Source organism: Mixophyes fleayi, chromosome 9 (genome assembly GCF_038048845.1).
Source record: "Mixophyes fleayi isolate aMixFle1 chromosome 9, aMixFle1.hap1, whole genome shotgun sequence".
In the NCBI taxonomy this organism is placed as follows: Eukaryota; Metazoa; Chordata; class Amphibia; order Anura; family Limnodynastidae; genus Mixophyes; species Mixophyes fleayi.
Genome location: NC_134410.1, coordinates 102,319,368 through 102,344,250, shown reverse-complemented (window position 1 = coordinate 102,344,250; position 24,883 = coordinate 102,319,368).

The following is a 24,883-nucleotide window of genomic DNA, read 5'->3' as shown; positions in this document are numbered from 1 at the left end:
TTCCATCCCGATTTTTGCGTATGTAAACGATACAAATCATGCAATGTATCATGCTGTGGTTTGCAAAACTACCCATTAAACCACCAGAAAAAGTTGTTTAGACAGGGTTCTGATGCTCAACCCTTGTGCTATTTGAGGTATTTGGGCTATCAGAATAGAAAAAATAATAAGGTAAATATTTATTAGGGAGTCAACATTGACTTATTAATTATGGGGCCAATAATAATTTATTTAATAAGCAGCTGACATAAATGTATTATAATTGTTGCCCCCATTAAAAATCAAGTGACATTGCCCCCATAATCTAAAAATACATGTACACTGTCCATGTTATAAAATAATACATTTATATTGCCCCCCCTCTTAATATAATACATTATTATTGCCCCCATAATAATTTATCAGGGAGTCAATGTCGATTCCCTAATAAATACGTACCTTGTTCTTTTTCCTGTTCTGACAGTCCAGATAGCTCAAACCGCATGCTGTCTTGCCAATCAGAACCATGTCTTTGTCTTTAGGACTTCACAAACCACCACACATCGCATGGTCAGTAAATCTGTCGGTTTGGCTCTGAAAACCGCATGTGACGTGTAGCAGTTTGCAACCCACACACAAAACCACTGCTTAGTAAACCTTGCCCAATAGCTCTTTCTATGTATATTTTTCAGTAAATTCAGTTCAGTAGGGAAGTCGGAATGTCTATTGGTGATGTTTGAAATAGACAAAAAAATTGGTAGAATTTTCATTTTAATTACACTGCGTCTTCCACGCCAGGATATGTGAGCTAATCTCCAGCATGCTAAGTCTTTTCTCATTTGGAGTATAACAGGAATATAATTAGAACATCACAGATCTGAAGGATTTAATTAAATCACTAGCCCTAAATATTTGACATTATTAGTTTCCCACTGAAAGTCAAACTTGTAATGTGTATATTACAAAATAATGATAGGGAAATCCTTCAGTTTACATTGTTTCATTTTTATATTAGATTCTGAGCTAAAGTGACCCATGGTTTTTAGAATCATAAGGAGAGATGTATGAGGTTGTGAAACAAATGGTAGAAGATTGTGAATAATACCAATTTATTTAGTTCATGCCCTTGCAGAACGCCTTTCACAGCTGGACTTTGCCAAACAGAGGCTTTTAGGGACTCCATACAAAGATGAAAAAAAAAGCGATGGAGTACATTCTTGCCTAGTACCGTTAAGTATATTAAATTTATCTGACAAAGTACCAGGTAGACAAGTCCTGGGCTAAGAGTGTTTTCTAAAGGGAAATTATGTGATGGCAAAATTTACCATAATGCCCAAACTTTGATCTATTAAATGCGTTCTTTGTCTGGTAAAACCACCTAGTCACGGTTAAGATTAGGAGATATATATTAATAAGATATGCTTGTTCTCGTCTTGGCATGCAGCCTTGTGTCAATGTGGGGATTTAAATTCCTAGCGTTGAGCAGTGAAGTGTCTCCGGTACGGTCGTGAAGGTGCTCTGCAGTGATGTAACCTCACTGATTTTTCATTACACCCTCTCAGTACCTGGACAATGCTGTGATTAATTAAATTCCCCCCTATGTTTAATAGTGAAATAGTAGTTGATACAATGTAAAGGGTCTTTAGCTGATTTAAGCATGAGTGTGATATGTGCTGACAATAAGCATGGGTCTGGAAGAGAGTAGTTCGAAACGCATTTTACCATTTTGCTTAATGCATGTTCTCCTTCTTTCTGGAACATCTAATACAGGATTTTGAAACCATCCAGGCTCTTACTTCCAGGTATTTGATTGCTGTAAACCACAGGTACTGGACAACAGATGTGTTCAAGTTGCACTAAAACATTTGGATTAGAAGGTGGCAAATTAATGTTCATAGTTTTTAAAATCAGCATCATATAAAGCCTGTTAATCTATATGTTTACAGATTTCCAAAGTATGTAGTTTAGTATAGTATTTCTCAAATTCCTCAGCTATGGAGTTTACCAAGGTCAATTTCTATTAGAGGAAACTATATGATCAAGGTACAGTAGGAATGTTGCAGTTCTTATGTAGAGCAACCTTCCACATACTGTACTCTCTACATATAATTTCTGAGTAGCCACTGAGAAATCCATTTTAGTAATTATTTTAAGGAGAGTGACGGGAGATTGCTATTATTTGTGGTGTGTCTCTGGGGGAGCAGCTATTGACAAAATATTTTCTTCTATAAGACAAAAGCAGGTGTGGTGTATGAGCAATCTGACATCACACTCTACCTTAGCCAGCAGTGCCGCAGTACCGAAACCTCTCACCATCCACAGCGCATTGTCAAAGGTGGTACAAGCAACACTGCACGGATCAGGGTCTATGACGTCAATGACTGATCATGCCTACAGATAGGAGAGGTAATAAATCATCATGAAAACCACAAGGTCTTTATTGGGAACCACCCCTTAAAGCAAAACTCCCAAACCTGCAACTGGAGTGGAAGTGGCGAGCCATGCAGCCTAAAGACACCTATTTAGACAACTTCTCCTGAACCACTTCCCTATCATCATCATCATCATCAGTTATTTATATTCCCTATGCTCTTAAACTGAGATAAAATTATTCTCCTTTCCAGGATACCCTAACTCGCCCTTAGGGATAAAAAAAACCTGGAGAAAACCCTACTAACAGCAAACACACCATAACCATATTAAAATATTGGACAATCTATGGTGCCATCTTTTCCACCCTCACTGGAATCAGCACCTTTACCCTTAGACAGATACCATGTGGGACACATTAAATTTTAAATAAACACTATCTCTCAGTATGTTATCTAGTGTAGCAATTTATTGAATTTATATACAATAAGTGTTACTTTACTTTGATGGGTCAACGCCACCCCTCACTCTCTACATGTATAAATGTAAATGTTTGAGTTTTTATCTTTGTCACGGACAAAATTTATTTCCCACTCAAGTGCAACTGTCCAACCAACCTTGCATATAAAGGCTAAATTTAAACACAGAATTTTGTTCGCAGATAACGGCCTATTTAGTTTATCCTATTTACACAGTAATTCTGTGTTTGTACAAAGCTTGTATAGTTTTCAATTATGTTTAGGTAGATATGGTGGAATTCTCTTGCAATCGTGTACTATTCTGCCATTTAATTCAACTTATTTAGTTGGGGAAAACATCTTTTCTGAACTTTGGAGAAACACTAGAGGTTCCTTGAAGTTTTTTCATATGAAAGTAAATGTAAAAGGCATATATTTACATCAGCTGAGTGCATCAGAAAGAAAATGAGATATTACATGCTTTGCACCAATTTCGTTTAACTTTTAAATAAAATACAAACAGCTAATGAGGGGAAACATAATCTGATGTTGGATACATTGCTGCCAACAGGTCCATACAGTGATTTAGGACGTGAGGCAGACTTTTACAGAAATATGGCAACAGTCATTGCTCTGTTTTTAGATGATTTGACACAACCATTCTGTCATTCAAAAGGAAAGATAAGACAATTTTGATTTCACTTTTCTACAACATCAGACTATTTCTGTACGTTCTATGGATCATCTGAAGCCAATAGTTTTCTTCTTATTTGAGCTTGTTTAGCCAGGATAATTTCAACTCAGGCATTTGCCACTTATTAATAAAGTATTCCAGGCACTATGTTTCCTGATGTTGCTGCAAATCTGAACAGTGTATGCTCCTTGTGATACTCGCTGTCTTTCTCCCCAGAGTCTTGAACTAATTCTGCTTTCTTGCATGTGAATAACAAATGTTAATGAAGAACCTGGGAGTTGCAGAGTAACGGCAGAATCATGTAATCATGTCTCCCTAGAAGCACCTGCCACAGATAATGTGACGTATTTAAATTGTTTGCAGCCCCACTAATACTGCATTGGAAAATAGTCAGTTCCCAATGGTTGCCGAAGATCAACACTGAAATTAATATTCAGGTGATCTGTGCACGAGTCTCTGATAACAGACAGGCCCCTGTTTCATTTCCTAGCAGGTGTTCTAAACCTCATGTGAATAATTATACCAGGGAACTTTTATTCATTAATAATGTGGACATGAACAGATCACAGTGAAATATGTCAGACCACGGAGTGAAGTGAAATGTAGATTTCAGACATTTCAAGGTCAATACAGTTCTGAAAAATTATGAAAAGAATAGATCTAATGGAGGTTTTTACTGTATCATCAATGTGGGGATGTACTGCCTCATTGTGGATAAGGAATAGCTAGCTACATGTTATTAAAGTATGCCAGTCACCTGACACAGTAGAGACAGCCTAATGTATTAGAATGTATTCATGGATTAGAATACAGATTATTAATTCACTAGGTTCTAAAGTCATCATTGAGGTATAAAAAAAGTAGGGATGAGCGCGCTCGGATTTCTGAAATCCGAGCCCACCCGAACGTTGCGGATCCGAGTCGGATCCGAGACAGATCCGGGTATTGGCGCCAAATTCAAAAGTGAAACTGAGGCTCTGACTCATAATCCCGTTGTCGGATCTCGCGATACTCGGATCCTATAAATTCCCCGCTAGTCGCCGCCATCTTCACTCGGGCATTGATCAGGGTAGAGGGAGGGTGTGTTAGGTGGTCCTCTGTGCTGTTTAGTTCTGTGCTGTTTAGTTCTGTGCTGTTTAGTTCTGTGCTGTTTAGTTCTGTGCTGTGCTGTGCTGTGCTGTGCTGTGCTGTGCTGTGCTGTGTTCTGCAGTATCAGTCCAGTGGTGCTGTGTGCTGTGCTCTGTCCTTCTGAGGTCAGTGGTGCTGCTGGGTCCTGTGCTGTGTCCTGTTCAGTCCAGTGGTGCTGTGTCCTGTGCTCTGTGCTTCTAAGGGCATAGTTATTTCCCCAATATTCCCCTGTGTTTAAAAAAATAAAAAAAAGTTTTTTTTATAAAATACCAAAAACTACTTTAATATTTTTTAATTACCACAAAATTTTCACAACCAATCCTGCAGTATAAGCCCATTGGTACTGCAATATTACCAAGTTCACACATTCAGCAGTAAAAGTCCAGTGGTACTGCAATATTACAAAGTTTACACATTCTGCAGTATCAGTCCAGTGGTGCTGTGTCCTGTGCTCTGTCCTGCTGAGTTCCGTAGTGCTGCTGGGTCCTGTGCCGTGTCCTGTTCAGTCCAGTGGTGCTGTGTCCTGTGCTCTGTGCTTCTAAGGGCATAGTTATTTCCCCATTATTCCCAAGTTTGTAAAAAATAAAAAAAAAGTAAAAAAAAATAAAAAATTTAAAAAAAAAAAAAATATATAATAATTATAACCAAATTTGCAAAACCAATCCAGCATTATAAGTCCATTGGTACTGCAATATTACCAAGTTCACACATTCAGCAGTAAAAGTCCAGTGGTACTGCAATATTACAAAGTTTACACATTCTGCAGTATCAGTCCAGTGGTGCTGTGTCCTGTGCTCTGTCCTGCTGAGTTCCGTAGTGCTGCTGGGTCCTGTGCCGTGTCCTGTTCAGTCCAGTGGTGCTGTGTCCTGTGCTCTGTGCTTCTAAGGGCATAGTTATTTCCCCATTATTCCCAAGTTTGTAAAAAATAAAAAAAAAGTAAAAAAAAATAAAAAATTTTAAAAAAAAAAAAATATATAATAATTATAACCAAATTTGCAAAACCAATCCAGCATTATAAGTCCATTGGTACTGCAATATTACCAAGTTCACACATTCAGCAGTAAAAGTCCAGTGGTACTGCAATATTACAAAGTTTACACATTCTGCAGTATCAGTCCAGTGGTGCTGTGTCCTGTGCTCTGTCCTGCTGAGTTCCGTAGTGCTGCTGGGTCCTGTGCCGTGTCCTGTTCAGTCCAGTGGTGCTGTGTCCTGTGCTCTGTGCTTCTAAGGGCATAGTTATTTCCCCATTATTCCCAAGTTTGTAAAAAATAAAAAAAAAGTAAAAAAAAATAAAAAATTAAAAAAAAAAAAAAAATATATAATAATTATAACCAAATTTGCAAAACCAATCCAGCATTATAAGTCCATTGGTACTGCAATATTACCAAGTTCACACATTCTGCAGTATCTTGTGCTACATATAATGGAGACCAAAAATTTGGAGGATAAAGTAGGGAAAGATCAAGACCCACTTCCTCCTAATGCTGAAGCTGCTGCCACTAGTCATGACATAGACGATGAAATGCCATCAACGTCGTCTTCCAAGCCCGATGCCCAATCTCGTAGTACCGGGCATGTAAAATCCAAAAAGCCCAAGTTAAGAAAAAGTAGCAAAAAGAGAAACTTAAAATCATCTGAGGAGAAACGTAAAGTTGCCAATATGCCATTTACGACACGGAGTGGCAAGGAACGGCTTAGGCCCTGGCCCGTGTTCATGACTAGTGGTTCAGCTTCACCCACGGATCTTAGCCCTCCTCCTCCTCCCCCCCCCTACAAAAAATTGAAGAGAGTTATGCTGTCAGCAACAAAACAGCAAACAACTCTGCCTTCTAAAGAGAAATTATCACAAATCCCCAAGGCGAGTCCAAGGGTGTTGGTGGTTGTCAAGCCTGACCTTCCCATCACTGTACGGGAAGAGGTGGCTCGGGAGGAGGCTATTGATGATGTAGCTGGCGCTGTGGAGGAACTTGATGATGAGGATGGTGATGTGGTTATTGTAAATGAGGCACCAGGGGGGGAAACAGCTGATGTCCATGGGATGAAAAAGCCCATCGTCATGCCTGGTCAGAAGACCAAAAAATGCACCTCTTCGATCTGGAGTTATTTTTATCCAAATCCAGACAACCAATGTATGGCAATATGTAGCTTATGTAAAGCTCAAATAAGCAGGGGTAAGGATCTTGCCCACCTAGGAACATCCTCCCTTATACGTCACCTGAATAACCTTCATAGTTCAGTGGTTAGTTCAGGAACTGGGGCTAGGACCCTCATTGGTACAGGGACACCTAAATCCCGTGGTCCAGTTGGATACACACCAGCAACACCCTCCTCGTCAACTTCCTCCACAATCTCCATCAGATTCAGTCCTGCAGCCCAAGTCACCAGCCAGACTGAGTCCTCCTCAATACGGGATTCATCCGAGGAATCCTGCAGCGGTACGCCTACTACTGCCACTGCTGCTGTTGCTGCTGTTAGTCGGTCATCTTCCCAGAGGGGAAGTCGTAAGACCGCTAAGTCTTTCACCAAACAATTGACCGTCCAACAGTCGTTTGCCATGACCACCAAATACGATAGTAGTCACCCTATTGCAAAGCGTATAACTGCGGCTGTAACTGCAATGTTGGTGTTAGACGTGCGCCCGGTGTCCGCCATCAGTGGAGTGGGATTTAGAGGGTTGATGGAGGTATTGTGTCCCCGGTACCAAATCCCCTCGAGATTCCACTTCACTAGGCAGGCGATACCAAAAATGTACAGAGAAGTACGATCAAGTGTCCTCAGTGCTCTTAAAAATGCGGTTGTACCCACTGTCCACTTAACCACGGACATGTGGACAAGTGGTTCTGGGCAAACGAAGGACTATATGACTGTGACAGCCCACTGGGTAGATGCATCCCCTTCCGCAGCAACAGCAACAGCTGCATCAGTAGCAGCATCTACAAAATGGCTGCTCATGCAAAGGCAGGCAACATTGTGCATTACAGGCTTTAATAAGAGGCACAACGCTGCCAACATATTAGAGAAAATGAGGGAAATTATCTCCCAGTGGCTTACCCCACTTAGACTCTCATGGGGATTTGTGGTGTCAGACAATGCCAGTAACATTGTGCGGGCATTAAATATGGGCAATTTCCAGCACGTCCCATGTTTTGCCCACACCATTAATTTGGTGGTGCAGCATTACCTCAAGAGTGACAGGGGTGTGCAGGAGATGCTTGCGGTGGCCCGCAAAATTGCTGGACACTTTCGGCATTCAGCCAGTGCCTACCGCAGACTAGAGGCACATCAAAAAAGCTTGAACCTGCCCTGCCATCACCTCAAACAAGAGGTTGTGACGCGCTGGAACTCCACCCTCTATATGCTGCAGAGGATGGAGGAGCAGCAAAAGGCCATTCAGGCCTACACAGCCACCTACGACATAGGCAAAGGAGTGGGGATGCGCCTGAGTCAAGCGCAGTGGAGACTGATTTCCGTGTTGTGCAAGGTTCTGCAGCCATTTGAACTTGCCACACGAGAAGTCAGTTCCGACACTGCCAGCTTGAGTCAGGTCATTCCCCTGATCAGGCTGTTGCAGAAGCAGCTGGAGAAAGTGAGGGAGGAGCTGGTAAGCCATTGCGATTACAGCAAGCATGTAGCTCTTGTGGATGTAGCCCTTCGTACGCTTTGCCAGGATCCGAGGGTGGTCACTCTTTTAAAGTCAGAGGAATACATTCTGGCCACCGTGCTCGATCCTCGGTTTAAAGCGTATGTTGTGTCTCTGTTTCCGGCGGACACAAATCTACAGCGGTGCAAAGACCTGCTGGTCAGGAGATTGTCCTCTGAAGAGGACCGTGACATGCCAACAGCTCCACCCTCATTTTCTTCCACATCTATGGCTGCGAGGAAAAAGCTCAGTTTTCCCAAAAGAGGCACTGGCGGGGATGCTGATAACATCTGGTCCGGACTGAAGGACCTGCCAACCATTGCAGACATGTCTACTCTCGCTGCATTGGATGCTGTCACAATAGAAAAAATTGTGGATGATTACTTTGCTGACACCATCCAAGTAGACATGTCAGACAGTCCATATTGTTACTGGCAGGAAAAAAAGGCAGTTTGGAAGCCCCTGTACAAACTGGCTCTATTTTACCTGAGTTGTCCCCCCTCCAGTGTGTACTCGGAAAGAGTTTTTAGTGCAGCGGGGAACCTGGTCAGTGAGCGGCGAAGGAGGTTGCTTCCTCACAACGTTGAAAAAATGATGTTTATAAAAATGAATAATCAATTCCTCAATGAAGTACAGCACTGCCCTCCAGATACTACAGAGGGACCTGTGGTTGTGGAGTCCAGCGGGGACGAATTGATAATGTGTGATGAGGAGGAAGTACACACTGTAGGGGGAGAGGAATCAGAGGTTGAGGATGAGGACGACATCTTGCCTCAGTAGAGCCTGTTTAGTCTGTACAGGGAGAGATGAATAGCTTTTTTGGTGTGGGGGCCCAAACAAACCAATCATTTCAGTCAAAGTTGTTTGGTAGGCCCTGTCGCTGAAATGATTGGTTTGTTAAAGTGTGCATGTCCTATTTCAACAGCAGACCTCTCAACTGCAGCTCATCCCTCCTCTGCGGGGATAATGTCTCCTGTGCTCTGACACGTCACTCTGTGTACTCTCAGCCTCAGGATCTGACACTACAGCTACCATGCCTCTTGTAGCAGCCCTCACTCCAGGGCCTCTTCCATGTGCAGTGTCCCCCTCTCTCTTGGGTTCACTATAGTGGCATGGAGTTCTCCCCCTCATCCAGGGCACACATTCCTTGCCCTGGCTCAGTCACCACGCTCAGACTTCCAGGCAATGCTGGGGGAGCCTGGGAGCTTCCACCCCAGGTCCCCAGCTACAACTCTCCTCTCCTGTGTCTTCTCTCTCTTTCTGACACTTTAAAGATCGTGCCTTTAAATGAAAAAGTCAGTCTTCATTGCACGACTATGTGCAAGTGCAACAGGGACATTTTTTTGGGTTTACAAAGTCAAACAATAACACTACGACCCTGTCTGTCTGGGGTCTGTCAATGACGAATTGTCTGGAGCATGTTTTGAGGAGGTATTGTGGCCCCGGTATCAAATTGGGTACCGGGGCCACCCCACTATGCAGTCCAGATACTTGTTTGGTGGAATTCCGACACGTGGAGGGTTTTTTAATTATATTGTGGCCTCGGTACCAAATTGTGTACCGGGGCCACCACACTACGCAGTCAAGATACTTGTTTGGTGGAATTCAGACCAGTTGAGGGTTTTATTATTATATTGTGTGGACCACTCTATCTATACCACACTACAACTCTATACCACTCTATTTCCTACTTTAATTCTATTTAATTCTATTTCCTACTTTAATTCTATTACTAATTAATTAACATAAAGAGGAACAAAAATAACCAATTTTACCAAAAGTATAATATGACTTAGACTTACAAACACTACACTTGAAAGATCGTGCCTTTAAATGAAAAAGTAAGTCTTCATTGCATGACTATGTGCAACAGGGACAGTTTTTTTACAAAGTCAACTAATAACACTTGGACCCTGTCTGTCTTTAACATACTTAATGGGATCTCAATGACGAATTGTCTGTAGCATGTTTGGAGGAGGTATTGTGGCCCCGGTATCAAGTTGGGTACCGGGGCCACCCCACTACGCAGTCCAGATACTTGTTTGGTGGAATTCTGACACGTGGAGGGTTTTTTAATTATATTGTGGCCTCGGTACCAAATTGTGTACCGGGGCCACCACACTACGCAGTCAAGATAGATAGATGCGTATCATAGATAAAGTACATTCAGTGGTGTGGGGCAAATTGAAAAATATTCAAAATGCACTGACATTATCAAAAACAAGAGGTTGTCACATGCTAAAACTCCAACATGTATATGATGGAGAGGATGGAGGAGCAGCCGTATGTGTAGTGTAATGCAGACCTGTTGAAGGTTTTTTATATATTTTATTGTGGTGCCCAGTGCCCACTCCTCTACGCAGTCCAGGTACATTTATTGGTGCGAATCAAACAAGTTGATGGTTTTCTTATTATATATATTGTGGTGACCCACTCCTCTACGCAGTCCAGGTACATTTATTGGTGCGATTCATAAAAGTTCAGGGTTTTTAATATATTGTGGTGACCCACTCCTCTACGCAGTCCAGGTACATTTATTGGTGCGAATCAAACAAGTTGATGGTTTTCTTATTATATATATTGTGGTGACCCACTCCTCTACGCAGTCCAGGTACATTTATTGGTGCGAATCATAAAAGTTCAGGGTTTTTAAGATATTGTGGTGACCCACTCCTCTACGCAGTCCAGAAAGATACCTTTTTGCAACGTTTTGGACTAATAACTATATTGTGAGGTGTTCAGAATACACTGTAAATTAGTGGAAATGCTTGTTATTGAATGTTATTGAGGTTAATAATAGCCTAGGAGTGAAAATAAGCCCAAAAACTTGATTTTTAAACTTTTTATGTTTTTTTCAAAAAAAATCCGAATCCAATACCTTAAATCCGAACCGAGACCTTTCGTCAAGTGTTTTGCGAGACAAATCCGAACCTCAAAAATAACGAAAATCCGGATCCAAAACACAAAACACGAGACCTCAAAAGTCGCCGGTGCACATCCCTAAAAAAAAGGCATGAAACTAGTAAACTGAAAAAGGCTGCATTCTCAAATACCTTGGTTCAGCAACCAAAAGGGCTGTCTCCACTATGTGGTGACAGGCGCATTTTAAAAGACATATTAATATGTGGTGAAGTAAGGTCATAACTACAGACAGTATAATCTATACAATTACTATGGGGCCCATTAGCACCGGAAGTAGGGGTCCCAAAAGAAAAGGTATTCCTTCAAGTACAAACTTAATAAGGCTTCATAATGAATTTATCCAAGCGGTTATGATTTGTAACATAATGAGGATAAAAGCACTGTACATATATTTTGGTTTCATATGCCAGATTGCTACTAAAGCAATTAGTATTCTTTCCTATTGAATACTATCTGGGGATTAAGTAGACACTGTGGTGAGTATGACTGGCATGTATGACTCATCCCAATTTTTCTATTGGGCTGATGTTCGATAAAGCTAGATAGGTAAGTATAAATCAGACGAGTAGTAAAGTGGTCACGATACCAGTAGATTAAAGGCATGAAACTAATTCTTACTTCTTTCATCCATTGTTTATATAAAAGCAAAAGAGTCATTTGTACTCTCTGCCTGTAATGTTTAAAGGCTATTTATAGCCCATGAACTAGTTTATATAGCCATCTGTCACGTATATCTCTAATCATATATTTGCAGCTTGGAGCTAGATGAGAGAAGGTGAATTATGCTAGCAATCTTACATGAAACCATTTAACAAAACAGCATAAGAAAGAAAGACAATCACATGACTTTAACTGTGCTCTGAATAAAGAGTTTCTTGTCAGGTTTAAGAAAGAAATGAGCTCTAGATATATTTTGATGCTTGACTGTGTGTCACAATACTCTGTGGTAGAGGATAAAACCATACTTTCCAACATTTTCTAATTTACGTCCGGGAGATGCAAGGGGGAGGTGGGTGTGTAGGGGGCGGGGCTTCGAAATTCGTGTCTTTTAGCCCCGCCCCGTGACGTGATGACGCAAATCGCGTCATTTTACTGCGGGGGCGGGGCCAAACGTCGCGATTCCCGGTGAATCGCGGCGTTTGAACTGAATTCTGCACACTTCACTAGGAAGTGGGCAGATCATGGAGATTGCCATACTCTCCCGGGAGTCCGGGAGACTCTCGCGAAATGCGGAAGTCTCCCAGACATTCCGAGAGAGTTGGCAAGTATGGATAAAACTCTTGTCCAGACATCACCCTGCTAGTGCGAAAACCTGCAGACCAATACCAGCTGAACTCTGTGATCAGCAATTCCAGGCTCCTCACGAACACAGTTATTTTATTGCATAAAACTCTGCTCTAATCTCTAGGGTCACATATTGCTTATATGGTGAAGCAGGCAGGAAATCAGTTATATAATGACTTACTACCCACATGGATATTAAGAACCACAGGAATTTGCATCTCCTCCTACCAAGGGGTCCCAGATGGGCTTCACCTTTATTAACAGTGCCTGGTAACCAGGCACATACAGTGTATACAGCATGATTGTCTACTTTCATAAGTGGCTTCGGGGACATGTTGAGATGAGGTATGAAAAGAAAAGATGGGCATGACTTGTTGATGCCATCAGGGCGCACGCAGGATTCTCACAAGTGAGACCTGCTGTATCGGCAGCGCTGTCCTATACAGCAGCCGCGGTGCTGTCAAAGAAGCGTCTGCGGCGGCTGCTGTATAGGACAGTGCCGCTATGGCGGCCACTTAGTTAGCGCAGAGGGGGGGGGTTTCTGGAGACTCATAAACTTCCCCTGCGTGCGCCACTAGCCATATGAGTTTTCAAGAGGGCAGGACTAAGCAAATGATGATATTGAGCGCCTGATTTATTAAGGTACATAAAACATTTTTTTTAAAAAAAGCATTTATTGCAATGTTGTGAATATCTACTGTGCATAAAATGCATTTTTACAGTTGTTTCTGAATGCAAACACAAGTTCTAGCATACATACGTGACCATCATTACTATCACTTGCCACTTATAACCGACCTGTAGCTGGTGCAAGTGATACTACAGGAAAACACGTACTTTGAGATGTCCAAAACTTGAATGGGACGCTGCTGCGTGCGCTCGAGCTTGGCTCATCCTTACTGTACACTGACTGCGTGCATACACCCATTCCCCTCCCCGTTCCACCCATGAAATAATAAGCTGTAGTATGGGTCCTTTGCGCTCAAAGATAAATTAGACATTGCAGCATTCTCTGACGTATGATTCAGGGCCATCTTAACAACATTATGGGCCCCCGGGCAAAGCAGTGCACCGGGGCCCCTAGATATAGATATATAGATGTATACAGATACAGATATAGATATATAGAGATAGAGATAGATAGATGTACTTGCTCAGTGACCCTTGTAGGTTTTTTTTCCAGTTTTTTTTCTTTTGCAGGATTATTTATTCTCATTAATAGCCGTGCCTATAGGGCCCCCTTGCCTGTGGGGCCCCCGGGCAGCTACCCATCGTGCCCAATGGAAAAGATGGCCCTAGTATGATTAGTTTCTGGGCATGTGCAGAGCAATTTTATCCAAAATCTGGCACCTATCGGCAATTACATTTCTTACTGAACCACACCCCTGCCCACTCAATAGTCACTAAGGGAGGTGCGGTTTGATAAAACATTTTGCATCATCGTGGCTCAGTGATACATATTTAGCAGTGCTCCACATTACAAATAAGATGTATACAGATAAGTGAGTTTGTTAAAAGAGAATGGCGTTGTGTATATATACTGATAGGTGCTATTAAGGAAAAATGATTTCTTGTGACAAGATTGATGACACATAAAGTGTAATGGATGAATGGTAAGGATGTGAATACAGTCCTACTTTTGCAGTGGCAAATTGTTTCTTTTTTTCTTTCTTAGACATCAATAAAGTGTAGCAACTTTAAGAATTCACATAATTTAATGTCTATACATAATCCAAATTATATTGGAAATCCACAGTCTTGAAATCAATAATAATAAAATAAATAGGAAATGATTGATCCGTGGTGAAATATCACCAGGTCAGCTGAATTGTAAGGAAAGATACACCTTATATTTAAGTTCTTTTTTCTCTTGATATTGAAGAGAACAGGAAGAAGAGACAAGGGGGGGAGCAGCCAAATTGTGTCCCTCTGGCTGTCAGTTGTCCGGAGATAACTCACTTATCTTTATATATCTGTGGCAAAAAGGGCAGTTTGCCACGGCTTGTTCAGAGAGAGACTGATAGACTTTAAGAGGGTCTGCAGGCTCATGCTGCAGACAGGGGCGGGCTGGCCTGGAGGGCATCGGGCCCCCGGGCCGCTCAGAGTGACCGCTGTTCGGGCAGTACTGGCGGCCTTATCACATGACACGCGATGCGGCCGCGTCATCAGTGACGTGGCCGCATCGCGTGTCATGTGATGTGGTCACCTGTGCGCCCCCAGGGCTGCTTGTTGTCAGCCCGCGCCTGGCTGCAGACAGAGTAAAATCCTTGCAACCCTCTGTACACAGGACACAGGTGGAAAATATGGGTGTAATTAATTCCTTGTTTATTAGTTACTTAGTGCCAGGGTCAGGCTGGGCTGAGGGGCAAGGGGGACATCTGACCCCCGGACTTTTCCCATGATAGGTGGGGTATGTGATAGCGAAAACCTACTCTCTGACAAATGTTAGAACAATATGTTAATAGCTGATGCTATTAAGGAGGCAATGCGAGGACCCGCCGGCTGTATAATGTACAACCGTTGGTAAAAAACATTATACAGCCGCCAAGTCCTCGAATTGCCTCTTTAATAGAATCAGCCCTTAAAAGTGACATATATCTTACTGTCGGTATGTGTGTTTCACTGAATTCTTGTCAGAATTTAGGTGTTCGGTAAAAAGACTACCACCGCCCATAATGGGCTACATTGGACTGTGTATCATCTGTCTGCCGTGCTTATCCTGAATGTTTTCATAGTGGGATGACAGCCAGATTCTGCTGTGATAAGAGATGCAAAAGTCAGATTTTTACAAATATGTTTGCTGCTGATGTGGATAATGTATAGGTGATGAAAACCTTAATCACAAAGCAAATTTATAAAATTGTTTTATGATTCCAAATGGGATTTACAGAAGGCACGAAATTTAATCACAAGTAAAATTGTTAATTTATATTTAGGGAAGCAATATTCTGCTTTCGTACACGACAAGCCACTGTTATGGAGGATCTTCTGAGGGATTTGGTGAATGTGGCTACTATGCAGCACGAGCAACAGGCTCAAATGCTGCAGGTGGCACTGGTCCAGGTAGAAAATACTAAGCTCTTAGGCATTACCATCCTGAATGTACAAGCCATCAGGAGCAAATGAATTGTTCACTTGTTCAGCTGTATCCTGTACTTCCCCAGTTGCTGCACCAGGTCTCTCTACATGGGTAGTGCATTGCTGTTTCGGTGATTGTTTTGATAAACCAACATGCAATTTTGGCCTTTTGGTCATCGGAAGCAAACTGACGTTGGCCTCTTACTCTATCATTAAAAAAGAGGTCATGGGTCGTAGAGGCCCTGATAGAAAATACTGTACTCTTACTCTTGCATGAAGAGCTTGCTCACACAAGGCAGGTTCAGAATGTGTTGGGGTTCCTGCGTTGCAGAAAATGTCTTCCTTGGTGTTAAAAAATAGAAATTTGATCTATCATCTGTACAATTAATGCTACTACGTGTAGAATTAATCCTGCAGTTCACTGATTTATCTGGTAAGTAGACAAGAGCTTCATTCAGCTCTCAGTGTGGCAGCCTTAGTTGTGCAATCATCTACCATACTTATGCAGCTAATCATCCTGCAGTTCTGCCTGTTGCTGCTGCCTTTATAAACCTCTTCCTGGCAGCATACCAATGCTGGTGATAGTTGCTGCTTGACCTAGTGTGCCCTGTATCCTGACCTGTTCTACTATCAGTGTTTGACCTGGATTGTTTATAGGAATTGCTATTTTCTCTATTCCTGACTCTTGGCTTTGTTAAATGGATTTGCTCTCATATCTATACCTGCCCTGGTTGTTTAAAGGATTCCGCTGTCTTCTCTACTCCTGATCTCTGCCTTTCTGGTTTAGAGTTCTGCTATTTACAGTCTGGTTGCTCCCTACCTGCTGCCGTGTGCTGTCCACTTCATCAGATATGTGCCCAACTACTCCACATTAACCCTTGCCTGTCTGGCAATGAGTTCTGCAATTTACAGTCTGGTTGCACACTAACTGCTGCCATGTGCTGTCGTCTCCATTAGACAAGTGCAGACAACATTATCCCTTGCCTGTCTGTCTCAGAGTTCTGCTAATATATCCTGGTTTCTCATTACCCCCTACTGAGTTCTGTCCTCTGCATCAGGCAGGTGCTAGGTCAACAACTGCTATTACCCAAGCCTGAGGCTTGGGTATCAACCAAGTAATGTGGAATAGAACAAGTTCCTCAGAAATGGAGCTGCTAAAGGGGAACATCGTGCAAAGCAGTTCTAGCAGTTGGATGATGAGGACGCGTACCTCTTAGCCTTTGAGAGAGCAGTCAGAAGGCTTGACCGGCTGCCAGAAGTCTGGGCAGAAAAGACTGGTGTCATATATGAGTGGCTCAACTCAGCTGGCTCATGTTGATTTGACTGAGGAGCAAACTTCTGATTACCATCAAGGCTGAAATTTTGACCCAGATAGGGATTATGGGAGCAAGGAGAGCTCAGTGCTTCCATGATTAGCATTTTGTCATGGATAATGCAGTTCGCTCATAGCTGCCAGAGCTCTCCAAAGTGTTATGGAATTAGTTGCAGCCACATATCAACTCACGTGGCTTTATGGTGGATATTCTAGCAATTCATAAATTGTGTACGTGGGCTTGACTGGAGCTTACAGAGGTGGGTGCTATGGTGACAGACCTTTTTTTGGGACAACAACACATGTCTAAGGCTCCAGAGGAGACTCCAAAGCCAACTCGAAAAGTTGACACTACTGCCGACGGGGAGGGTAAGATAAGTGTCTCCAAATAAATGCTTTTAATATGGCAAACCTGCATTTCCATCCTGAATGTCCAAGCCATAAGAGCCAATGGATTGTTCATTTGCTCAGCTGGGGGCTGCCTTTCCTAGTTGCTGCATCATGTCTCCCTCAATGAGTAGTCCCTTGCTGTTTCGGGTGACTGTTTTGATAAATCATCATGCTGTTTTGGCCCTAGTGGACTCCAGAAGCGAGCTCACATTGGTTCTGCCAATCCAAAAGAGGTGACGACAAGATTGCCTAAGGTGAAAGCTCTATGCATCAATGGAACCACAAAGGAGGATGAGCGGACTTGCCTTCCACTTACTCTAAAAGGTCAAACAGTTAAGATAGTGCCTGCTATAGCCCCAAAACTACCTTACTGTCAGGTTGCGCACAAAGGATGAGTGGGATCCTGCTGTCTCAGCTGGTATTAGCTAGACTTCACCCAGAGGCACGGAGTCTAACAGAGCGGAAAGTATTCACCAGGGATCCCCACAAGGGGATTTGGGCTTAGCAGCTTCCACCCTGCAGGTTGCGGCCCTCTAGGGAAGTTCCCAGTGATACAGAACAGAGAGGTAACTCGAGAGGTAAGACGAGACTGAAGAATGAGGCTCAATGAAGGGTAGAGCACAGGATTCTCTAGTAGTACACTGGAAACGAGGAGGCGATGACCCATGATAGTTCTATCCACGGAGGGGTAGATAGGCAGAGGTCAGCGATTCACTAGGTACCCAGCAGACGATGAGCCACAGCTATTACTTTTTGGAAGTGGAACGGATCAGCGGAGGTCACCGGTGCATGCAGGATAGGTAGCGGGTGTTGATCACAGCAATTACCAATAACAAGGGGAACAGGTAAGCAGAGATCAGCGGTACACAGGATATACAGCAGACGGTGAACCACAGCTATTACCACTTGGAAGTGGAACGGATCAGCGGAGGTCAGCAGTGCATGCAGGATAGGTAGCGGGCATTGATGACATCGATTACCATTAACGATTGGAACAGGTAAGCAGAGATCAGCGGTGCACAGGATAAGCAGCAGATGATGAACCATAGCTATTACCACTTGGAAGTGGAATGGATCAGCGGAGGTCAGCAGTGTATACAGGATAAGTAGCGGGCGTAAATCACAACGAGGAGAAGGGAGCTGCTTCCAGTTAAGGTGAAGACTCAAAGAACCAGCACTGAAAGATGAGGGGAAGAGCCTTATAAAGGAGTACTGACCAATGGACAGATAGGCCAGGTAACACAGGTAAGGCAGTTGCACAGGTGCAGACTGCTGCTGACAGGACAGCATCCACAAAGGGGAAAATCAGGATGAGGGCAGGCCGAACCTCGAGTGGAGATACCAATAGACTGGTGTGTGACACTTATCTTCTCATTCTAGAGCAAGAATTTCCCCTTTTCTAGGTTCTTGCTGATCGGATCAGGCCATTGATACATCTGCTGAAAGTCCAATATTAAAGTAAGCTGTTCAACTCTAACTGGACCCGGGAAAGGGACAACAGAAGTGTTGTTTAAGTATTCTCACTACAGGTCCATGACCGCTACTCATCCCAAATCTTGCTCAAAGAGTTGAAAGGAACAGCCAGGAATGTCTTTTCTCCTATTCCTGGGTGTATTACTCTTATAGAACATGACATAATCACACCCGCTGGGGTAGTAGTTAAGCAACGGCACTACCATATACCCGTGGTTACACGGACTGCGGTGAAGCAGGAAGTTGAAAACATGATTCAACAGGGCAGCACAGTGGTTTAGTTGTTAGTACTTCTGCCTCACTGCACTGGGGTCATGAGTTCGCTTCCTGACCATGGCCTTAACTGTGTGGACTTTGTATGTTCTCCCTGTGTTTGCGTGGGTTTCCTCCGGGTGCTCCGGTTTCTTCCCACACTCCAAAAAAACATACTAGTAGGGTAATTGGCTGCTATTAACTTGACCTTAGTCTCTCTCAGTCTTTTTGTGCTCATGTTAGGGAATTTAGTCTGTAAACTCCAATGGGGCAGGGACAGATGTGACTGAGTTCTGAGTACAGTGCTGAGGAATTAGTGGCGCTATAAAATAGCTGATAATAAGGATGATGTTGATGAAGATGAACTAGATTTTTGTGGAGGAATCCACCAGTGAGTGGAATCGTCCTATTAAACTAGTCCTCAAGCTCTTTGGGACAACATACTTTTGCAATGATTTTACACTTTTAAATAAAGTCTCCCAGTTTGACACTTATTCTATGCCATGAATAGACGAGCTGTTAGAGCACTTGGCCCGAAGTGAATATCTTTCCACCTTAGACCTCACAAAGGTGTATTGGCAGATATCCCTGACAGCCATGCCCAAAACCACATTCTCTACACCTGATTGCTTGTTACAATATAAGGTGTTTTGGACTACATGGAGCACCTGACTCATTCCAGAGGGCTATGTATAAGCACTTAAAGCCACATAAGATATATGCTACTGCATATCTGGATGACGTAGTCATCTACTCATGCGACTGGGAATCACATCTTCCCAAAGTAGAGTCAGTGCTAGAGTCTTTAAGGATGCATGGCTTTACTGACAATCACGAGAAATATGCATTGGTCATGCAAAATACCTGGGATATGTAGTTGAACTAGGGAAGGTCAAAGACCGGGTTAATAAAATCAAAGCCATAAAGAACTGTCCCAAGTCAGAAAGAGAGACCCAACTGAGGGTTTTTTTTGGCTTGGTAGGATACTACCGCTGGTTCGTGGAGAATTTTGTCACTCAGACTATTCCACTCAGAGAACTCCTCAAGAAAGCATGGGAGAAAAAGTATTTGACTGTAGAACAAGAATGTCTCACCATCAAATGGGCTGTTGAAACCTTCTGGTACTACCTCTGGAAGAGGGAGTTTACCCTGGTGACGGACCATGAGCCATTAAAGTGGATGCAAACAAATAAAGAAGTCAATGCCAGAGTGACCCACTGGTTCTTAGCATTGCAGTCATTCCACTTTACCGTCGAACATAGACCTGGAGCTCTGCACAAAAAGGTAGATTCTCTCTCTCGAAAATATGGGCTCCCAGCAGTACCTGCGTGACCAAAGATGGCGACGCTAAGGAGAAGTATATGGTAAAAAAAAAGGCAGTTTACTATGGTTTGTTAAGAGAGAGACTGATAGTCTTGCATCAGAGAGTCTGCAGGCAGGGTTAATTCCTTGCACTGTTCCGCACACTGGACAAAGTACATAGGTGGAAGACATGGGTGTAATTACTTCCTTGTTTATTAGTTATTAAGTGCTGTGGAAGAAGAAAAATTAGGTGGTCCCTTGTTGTGGACAAAACGAACGACGCTGAACTAGTTGGCCAGTGACTAGTTAGATAACCAAATGTTTAACTAGACACAAGGATGTGGAAAATTGGACATTCTTTTTGTGTTAGTTTGCTGGAACTGCACATCTTGCTGACTGTACCATCCTGACATATCTGAATAAAAGTTCAGCAAAAGTGTTTCAGCAAATCTGTGTGAGGACTGTCTGTCTGCCGTGCTTATCACACACCTTATTGCACCAAGGATAAACGTATTTACCATACATAGCAGAGTGGACATGGAACATCCACACATGCAAGTGGCAGCATAGATGTTTTTCTCTGAAAAATTCCTCTAGAAAACATCATATTCCCTTTCTTATATAAACCACTACTCTTTAGGGAAGTGCCATTCGGAACCACTTTCTCCTCTTTAATAATCTCTGCTTGTTTGCAATTAATGAACTGACAACAACTAAGTTGTAAATAAGGAGCCCATCACTAGCTTCATGCTTGTTTATTTCTGTAACATCATCTGTTCCCTATTATTTGCATGTTGGAACGTCATATATCTGAAGTCAGACGATTGGACATTTAACATGTTGAAATAGACTTTGACATTTATCTTAGCGTAGTTGTGCTTACAATTAATCTTTTCATTCTTAAGAGTAAAGTTTACTAACAATGTTTTAAGATTCAAATGTAACAACTTATATCCACTTTGTTGTTTTCAGCAATCTTTATTTAATGTTATTCTTTTGTATTATGTATTTTTTATTGTTACTTATTTGTTTACCTTTTTTGATCTGTGGACCTTATACCATTTAAGAGTATCTTCATTACACATAACATTTAATTGTACAGTCCCATCTTATGTACAACATCATTATATATTATGCTATTAGTGATATTGAAACGACCATGTCCTAGGCAGCTAGTGATTATTCCTCATTTTAACAGTCATAATCAGAGAAGTAGATTGGTAAATGGGTAATGTTTAGAGAAGATAATAAACTACAGTAATGGTGCTCAAATAATTAATACAATAGAAACATAAATAATACAAAAAGTAAAATGGGCAGAACTATGGTATAGGTTCATAGGTCAATAGGATAAGTTTCCAAAAGAAAAAAAAATCAACTTGTACCCCTAAAGTGTTATGGTTTACGTCCTTATGTTCCCTTTCTACATGTGACACATCTCAGTATGACATTGCCAGATAGTGAAGCTGAATAAAATAATGTAATACTGAGCTAAATAATTATTTTCAGCCTAAATCTTTTGTCTATTGCTCAGCTGCCAGAAAAGACAAATTATTTTTCTGGGGTGGGTGGCGGGGAATCTAAACATAATATAACTTGTATTTTACACCTGCCTATTTTTTGAAGATTTATAATAAAAAAAAAAGTTTTTGATTTTTTCTTCTGATTCTAAAGTTAAATTATTGATCCTCAGAAGTCATAGACAGGCGTGTTATTTGTGTGCAGGCTTTTTTTTTTTCTTTTTTTACAAAAAAAGATGTTCCCCTGGAAATAAGTAGAAGAAAAGAGAGAGAGATTAAAAAAGGAAATTGGGGAAGAAAAAAGAAGGAGCTGCTTGTACTAATTGATAAAACCACTAATAGAAAAGAACCATAAACAAAAACTATAGGGAGCGCCTAATTTCTCCCAGATACTCTTCTTATAAACCATCCAAATGCCAGCACACAGAATACATAAAAAATATTATTTATTAAAAATAAGTACATTTTAAAAAATATATAACAAAATCACCTAGTTAGTTCACTTCTTTAAGTAGCAAAAATGTAAATCACCAAAATATTCACATATGTAAACGTGTAGTAACAGATTCAATGAGTAAGAAAATATTCGGAATTTTCCTCTGTTTAGTTAAGTTGTGGTGAACATTATTGATACCCCTGAATTTTAAGTACATCATGTACATTATCATCTGTAAAGAAAGGAATGTAGTGAAACTTAGATTTTGGTCTGTAGACACTACTCATATTTGACACAGAACAGCTAACGATAAAACAATAACAATTTGAAAAGAAATAGTAGGAAAAACTATAATAAATTAAAGATTGTCATGGCACAATTATTGTCACCCTTTTGAGCAATTGAAATGAATTTGAAAAAATGAGCTAGATTCGACTCAAGTGTGAAAAATTAGAAATTAGAGTCACCTATGATAAATTGTCAGTGCTCACCCTAACTTGAATTAACTGATGAATGATAGCTTTAATGTTTAAAAGGGACACTTTTATTCCCTGTTACTTTGTCACAATGATGAAGACAAGAGAGCTGTCTAAGATCATCAGAAGTGCTATTATTACCAAACACAAGGGGCCTGAATTTCCGTAAAATCACCCTGCTCATGCCCAGAACCGTACCGTATGCCAGTGAACGCAATTCAATTGAATGCAAAGTACCCTTACTACAGACTATGATTTCATGGGCGGAAGGGGGAGAGGAAAGGGTGTATGCACGTAGTCAATGTACGGTAAAGGTGTTCCCAAGCAGATACGAGCAGTTCCAGCTCGAGCACATGCAGAAATAGGCTGCTTTTCAGACGTAAAGCTGGCACCTGCTGAAGGTCAAGTGTAACTGACAGATGATAGTGATGACCAAACACAGCATTTACAACCTCGTCATCTAATGGGAGAATTGACTATTCACTAGCACACCTGCCACCACTCTTCTCATTATACAACACTATATAAGACTGATAGAGGGAGATTACTATAGTGCCATTTCATAAAATCCAATTTGTTCGATCAATACAAATTCATATACTAAAGAAGTAGGTGCATTCTTTAATATTTAAAAAGCAGTTTATACTTTTAGCATGTGCGAATGTTTGAAATTGTCTCATCCTAATTAATTTTCATACATTTGCAACATAGTAATTAGCAATGCTGTTGTCTTGTGGGAAATGTTATATATCTGTTGCATATATGCATTGCGAATGTTTGTTTTAAAAGCTTGTGAACGTCTTACCTATGTCGTCTACTATGTATGACTATATAGTAGCATACGTCATACGTTTGTAATGCGGTTAAATGTTTGTTTTATTCTAAATAAAATTGTCATGTTTCATAATTTTCATGTCAATTTTTTTTATTTGTTTTTTTGGGCCATTTTACAGAAACTTTGAGATTAATATGAATTGATCCATGCTTTCTGTGAAGCATCAGATATTTCTTTATTAACCATCTTTCGCACATATAGTCAGACATGGGCATGGTTAAAATCCACAATCTGGAGGACGACAGTCATCCCCTCCAAAAACAGCAACTGGTACACTGTCGCCGGCCCTAGGAGCGTGTCTTCAGGACGTGTGTCAGCCTCTTTGGGACGTGCAATGCTGAAGTGGTCCGTCGCTATCCACTACCACCTCATATCATCATGGACATCCTGTGCCTTGTGCAGAGTGACCTAGAGCCTTTGCCCAACATCCCAACAGCAATACCACCACTGCCAACACTCTTGACAGTACTGCACTTTTATGCATCTGGATCTCTCCAGACCACAGTGGGTGTCGCGGTAGGATTGTGAGAAGCCACCTTCAGTCAATGAGGAGTCTTTTGTGCCCATAAAGCGACAGTTTTCCACTATAGCCTGCTTTTCGCACGTTATTGGGGAAACAGATAGTACACATCTAGCCCTGGCCTAGTCTGGTGGAAATGCTTCTATTTATTCTTATAGAATGCATTTCCAATCACTCAATGTCTAGACTATATGTGATGCATCTCTCCAGATTTGATGCCTGGTTGCTAGATGATTGGGGAGCACCCGTGACTCCTATGCCTTAAGGCAGTGGTTCCCAAACTTTTGCAGTTCGCGGCACCCTTAGAGTCTCCATAATTTTTTAAGGCACCCCTCCAAAATAATTACTGAGCAGTCCTGTTTTAGAAGTAGTTGGGTCAAAAAATTGTAATAAGTATTTAGGTCAGGACAGAAATGCTTATTTAGTTGTATGCAAAAATGCCCCCTCTGCATCCAGACACTCTGCCCTCTCTCACGCTGCCCCCTCTGCCCTCTCTCACGCTTTCCCCTCTCTTCTGCCCTCTCTCACGCTGTCCCCCCTCCTCTGCCCTCTGTCACGCTGTCCCCCCTACTCTGCCCTCTGTCACGCTGTCTCCCTCCTGTCACGCTGTCCCCCCTCCACTGCCCCTCTCACGCTGTCCCCCTCCTCTGCCCACTGTCCCCCTCCTCTGCCCTCTGTCATGCTGTCCCAGCTCCTCTGCCACGCTGTCCCAGCTCCTCTGCCCTCTGTCCCCCTCCTCAGCCCTCCTTAACGCTGTCCCAGCTCCTCTTCCACGCTGTCCCAGCTCCTCTTCAACGCTGTCCTCCTCCTATGT